The sequence below is a fragment of the Rutilus rutilus genome (genome assembly GCF_951802725.1).
Source record: "Rutilus rutilus genome assembly, chromosome: 20".
Classification (NCBI taxonomy): domain Eukaryota; kingdom Metazoa; phylum Chordata; class Actinopteri; order Cypriniformes; family Leuciscidae; genus Rutilus; species Rutilus rutilus.
Genome location: NC_140225.1, coordinates 23,248,258 through 23,254,504, shown reverse-complemented (window position 1 = coordinate 23,254,504; position 6,247 = coordinate 23,248,258).

The window sequence follows — 6,247 nt, the reverse complement described above, 5'->3', positions numbered from 1 at the left end:
TCCATCTTACCTTGCAGCAATGGTTCAGGCTGCTAGTGGTGTAATGTGTGTTATTTTGTTGGCACACTTTGGGCCTCTTAGTACCAATTGAGCATTGTTTAAACGCCACAGCCTACCTGAGTATTGTTGCTGACAATGTCCATCCCTTTAAGACCACAGTGTCCCATCTTCTGATGGCTACAAACAGCAGGATAACATGCCATTTCACAAAGCTCAAATCATCTCAAACTAGTTTCTTGAACATGACAATGAGTTCACTATACTCAAATTGTCTCAACAGTCACCAGATCGCATTCCAATAGATAGAGCACCATTGTGATGTGCTGGAACGAGAGATTTGCATCATGGATGTGTAGCCAACAAATCTGCAGCAACTGAGTGATGCTATCATGTCAATATGGACCAAAACCTCTGAGGAATGTTTCTAACACCTTGTTAAATCTATGCCATGAAAATCAAAGGTAATCATTTTAAAGTAAACAAACAAGGATGCCAACTGAAGCCAGGAAATTAATCCAGGAAGTTTCTACAGTTTACACATTCATCAGACATCTCAAGTATATGATTTACTGTTATTGCCTTGTAATTTCCAGCTGTGCATTTACTGTATGATTGAGAATTATGGAGCTGTCACTTAAACCCTGAGAGGGCGGGGTCTTCTTAGCCCCTCCCCTGCTCTTTGGAGTGGTTGTGAGATCGAGTTGTGTTCTGCCCTGCTGCCAGACTGACCTCTCCCACATTAAAATAAAACTCATCACCACACAGCTTTAAAACCCTCCATCCTTGCCAAATGACTTATATCAATATTTTATTGTCGGGATCCTGTCACTGCCCCCACCTGCCTCAGATTACTCCTGCTGTTTCCTCTTCCTTTCAATTAACTTTGCAATGTGCCCACCAGCACAAACATATTACAATTACATTAACTACACTGGGTACAAACATTATTATAACTCACTATACCAAAGGTCATTCAGGCCTGATAAGGTTTAGGCCTTTATTATTATAGTTTCAGTCACAAAATGGCCTGTCCACAGACCATGCCTAATCTGTTCAGTGATTGTATGGTGCATATCATGTATGCGTATCACAAAAATAGCAAGAACAACTAATCACTGGGTTTACCAAAGTTTTCCAGTGGCATTAAATCTTTACAAGATTTTGTGCATGAGAATTACCCATGCAAGAATGCAATATATATTTTTTTTTTTCTTATATAGCTCTACAAATATGAACTTTTCCAATTAAAGGTGCAGTAAGCGATTTTGAGAAACACTGTTGATATTTTAAATCAACCCGAACAAACACAACCCTCCCTTCATTGCTCCGCCCCCAAAATGCACGAACACACAACACAAGAGTGGATGTCTCTATCATAGCTGAAACGAAGCAAAATAATGCTTCATGAAAATTTAACGAATGACAAGGAAGAACAAAAATGAACTTACAAACAATGACACTCAAAACTGTCCAGTTACTATACATTTACAACAACAGCATATCTTGGTTCTGTGAAAAAAAAATAAATAAATAAATTTACTGGTTAATGAAGCAGAGGCAAAAACCTCAGCATCTATTATCAGACCTTCCCACTTAGGTCTCTCCAGCACTGGAAAGCTTTTCTAATTTTAACTTGGTCCTTAAAGCTGATCATAACTCTTCTTTTTCCTGTGATATTCCTCTGATCTTTTCTCTTTTGTAATGTCTCTCAGCCATCTCTCTTTCTACAGTCTTTCTTCAAATCTCCCTCCTGCTCACTCTCTCTCCTCTCTCATCATGAGTGGACACGCCTCCTACAGCTGATTGGTTACAAGTATGTTGTGCTGCTCGGTCCATTCCACTTTCAACAGTGTTTCTAAGGGGCTGTTTACACAACACCGTTTTCAACAAAAAACGTAAAACACTTTTTCTATGTGTTTTGGCCGTTCGTTTACACAACAACAGCGTTTTGGGGGGCTGAAAACACAAAGTTTTGAAACCGGGTTTCAAAATACAAGTTTGTGAAAACGGTCTCTGTGTAAACAAAAACGTGAATCTGTGAAAACGATGACGTCATGCACATGCATATTACGTGTTTAGTCTATAGTGTTTCATCGCCATCTAATGGCCTGGCAGCAGAATACAGGGGTTTTTAGTCGTTTTCACGGATCCGTGTGAATGGGGATCGTTTTGACAATGGTGTCGTCTGTACGCAGAAAACTCAAAGGAAAAACGTTTCCGTTTTAAGCATATCGTTGTCGTGGAAGCGTACCCTCAGAAATCGCTTAAAGGTGGGGTATGTAATTCTCTTTTTTGGCCATTTTTTCTAAATCACTTGAAATCCTATTCCTAACCCACTTACAGCCACTGAGTTAGAAGCACTGAAATGAAAATTAAGAAATTGAATCATCTGTGGAACGGGCAGGACTCGAAAAACTCCAGCCAATCATTTCCAAGACCACCTAGAATCATTGGACAGTAAGTGCGTCAATCAAACGGTCGTACCATACCCCCCTCCCCCCATCCCCCTCATGTTCTTCGAATGGGTGGAGTCAAAGGAAAGAAGGTAGGACCATTTGAGTTGTGTATTTTCAAAATCTGCTGGCCGTTTTGCAAATCACATACCCCACCTTTAATTCTATATATATTCTTATATATAGTATTTAACTAATAGTACTAAAAATAGCTCAAGCAGTCATTGTTTTATAGATACTGTATAAAAAGAGCCTGTTCTTGAAACCTAAATGTTTTAAGATGGGGATGATGCTATGTCTTCTATCCAGCAAAGATAAGCGTGCCCTCCTTACCAAGATAAAGTACTGTTTCCCTGCGTCTCAATTCATCTTATGCACTGATAAGCTTAACTGTATGCGAACACTGAGCATAGTGACACATGGCTTCCTGCAGCCAGTATTTTCTGCATACCAACTAAACAGGGAGCAGAAACCCTCTGCAGGCTACTGTGAGCAGAGAGTGGAAAACAGATCCGGCAGGTTACTCTTTGGAAGGCTTCCCTTCAGTTTATGAGCTAGCATTTTACAAGCAAGCTGAAGATGACCTCTTACACTTTTCGAGTATGAATTAGTCATCTCTGCATATTAACCTGGAATAGAAGAAATTTCATTTGCGAAGAGAAAGGCTACAGGTCAGCCACTCCCTTTTGTTCAGCATGTTTATATTTCTATACAAACTTAAATTACTGCATTTTTATAATAATAATAAAAAATTAAAAAAACATTACCTGTAATTACCTGACTAATTTATGAAATTGTATCGGTAGTTTTAAATTGTAGATGCTTTGAGTGCATGGCACAATAGCTTGCACTGTGTCAGGATAATACTCACTGAGCAAAAGACTAGTTATTCCAAACAAACTTTATTGGATCACACAGTGGGTGCAGGAAACAAACAGGTGATGATATTGGTTGTGACAGTTGATGGATGGTTGAATGATGTAAATGAAAGTCTTTGTCTCACAGATGTGATGGTTGGCAGTCTAGTGGAGCACACACCTCAGTATAATGGTGGAGTATGGATAGCAGGTTGGTAACGCTTTGGAGAAACACTAGGGAGAGAGTACACTGGAGATCACATAAATAGGTCCATATTCCTTGTTTAAGGCCAGACGTTGAGGGAACTGAGGTGGTGATTTGCATAGAAGATGGGGATCAGGTGAGGGCAGGTCAGGAACATGAGGGATGATGGGAAATGTAGTGTGCTAAGGTGACTATAGTTCGTGACACACTGATTCCCTTATTTTAACTTCAGGAATAATCATATTAATGATTTTAACAAGCAGTCAACTGATTAATTTAAACTGCGGTAAATCCCCACAATCTAATGTGTTCTTAAACAAACAGATATCACAAAAAAAAGAAAAAAAAAAGAGGCAAATTTATGGATGATGGAGTGGAATCCATCAAGATCAGGGAAATGTGTAATTAAAGCGAGGTTATGAGAGATGGACTCGAGTTCCCCTCCCTCGCTCCCCTTCCTTCCTCCTGCTGTCTTATTAATCTCCACTGTCGGTCTGTTGTTCTGATTATGGATGTCATACAGCAATAAAGCGAGTCGAGATCAATAATCCTGAAATTAAAAAATGAAAGTAAATTTCCCCAGCAGGCCACACGGCTGCTGTTACGGTGCATGAATATTCACGTAGAGCAAAGAGAAGCAAAATACACACGGAAAGCTGATAATTCCCTGCAGGCAGGTGGCAGGAATCTGGAGGCATCATTAATGATAGCATGCATACTTGTAAACATAGTGGAAAATAATTATCATATCCATTACAAGGTTCTGTCTGGTACTATTTACATGTATGCTTGTTTTTTTTTTTTATGTTTCTGATGTTTTGCACCTTTATTCTATTCTACTTGGATTTATCAAATATTGTAATAGGTATATTGTCAATACTCTGTTTAAAACTGTTTTTATGACCTTATTTATTGCCCATAATCTAAAAGAAGAACTAAAGAAGTTTGAAGGACAGATTTGCAAAAGTAAAATCAATGCAATGTTTGATTTCTTGTCAATTAGAATATGTATACTAGACGAAACTTGTAATGTATTAATTGCATGTCCTCTCACAAGAAACTTGTGCTGATATAAAAAGGTCAGCAAAGGTCTCTGTAGACACTCTTGCTTTTCTACTCATCTTCTGTGAAAGACAGATATTACAATGATTCATCATTGTCATGGATTCCCTCCTCCAGACTTCCCATCCCGTGGTATCCGTACGGATATCTAGCCTGCTACCGCACCGCACTCCCCTTTCCCCGGAGATGGACATCATCCCCCCGTTTCCTCTCCGAGACCTCTGCAAATCGATGGAAAATTAATTTGCAGGCATCAGTAGAGAGATGGCATGCTAGAAAGTTCTTTACCTCACGCTGACAGCCCGCTTTGTCTAAACACAACAAGTTATGTTTGGTTTAGCAGAGGGCGGGTCCATCGGTATGAGTTCCCATCAGTAATTGCACTGATTTATCTGTCCTGTCCCGCCCACCTGTTCATGTCCTGCACGTGAGCGAGTCTTCCAACATGTGCTATGTAAAAAGATTTTACGCTCATACTTCCCTTTTTAAATGCATTACATATTATGCTAACTCATGTTTAGTTTCTACACCACCAAAGTGCAACAATAAAAATTTAAAGATGGCATGAAACAGAAGTTACAATAGTCTTTTTTTCCATAGCGTGACGTATACAGTAAAGTAATCACACTTCATCACTGACTGGCGTTACTGTAACCCCGAATTTCCACCAACTGCGGAACGGCTGCGGATCGGCTCCGTGCTCCGCTGTCCTTCAATACCCACCAGGTCCGGATTTGTTGCGGAACGGCTGTGGCCATGACTAACAGCTGAAGTCACGAGGACCCACGAGATCTCGCGAATTCACGTATGATCGTGCAATATAAGTGCTGAATTGCTGCGGAGCTCTCCGGCATCCGGCAAAAATAGAAGCTCTGCGTATCTGCTCCGGAGGGCTGCGGATCGCCGGAGTCGGAACGCAGCCGTTCCGCAGTCAGTGAAAATACACACATTGACTTTAATGGAAACCTATTGACTCCGCAGCCGTTCCGCAGTTGGTGGAAACAGAAGATTTCACTGTAACCCCCAATTTCCACCGGCTGCGTTACGGCTCCGGCACGGCGGCGGAGTCAATAGGTTTCCATTAAAGTCAATGAGTGTATTTCCACTGAATGCGGTACAGCTGCGTTCCGACTCCGGCGATCCGCAGCCCTCCGGAGCAGATACGCAGAGCTTCTATTTTTGCCGGATGCCGGAGAGCTAAATGAAAAAAGTCATATACACCTAGGATGACTTGAGGGTGAGTATATCATGGGGTAATTTTCATTTTTGGGTGAACTATCCTTTTAAGGCCAAGTATACTTCGAGTTTTACTCGTATGTGAGGGTCCAAGTACAGTGCATGTGACACAAATTTCGTCACCAGAATAGCAGACCTGCCAACATGTACGCATTTTACGTACTCGGCACGCATTTTGACCCTTAAGTACGCTTGTCCGATTCGCTGCTCTCTAGGTATGCATTTTGTTGCTTCTCGTATTTCGCCGGTTTCAGTTTCTATGCAATCTATGACGCTGATTCTGCCGCTGAGCCACAGCGTGTAAGTGGAATCAAAAGCTTTCGGCCAATCAGAGCGCTGCATTTTAACACGCTGCCCCTCCTATCCACATGCTTCGCGCTCAATTCAATTCAGTGCCTCAAGCAAGCCAGACTGGCCGGATAAGATATCTAGGC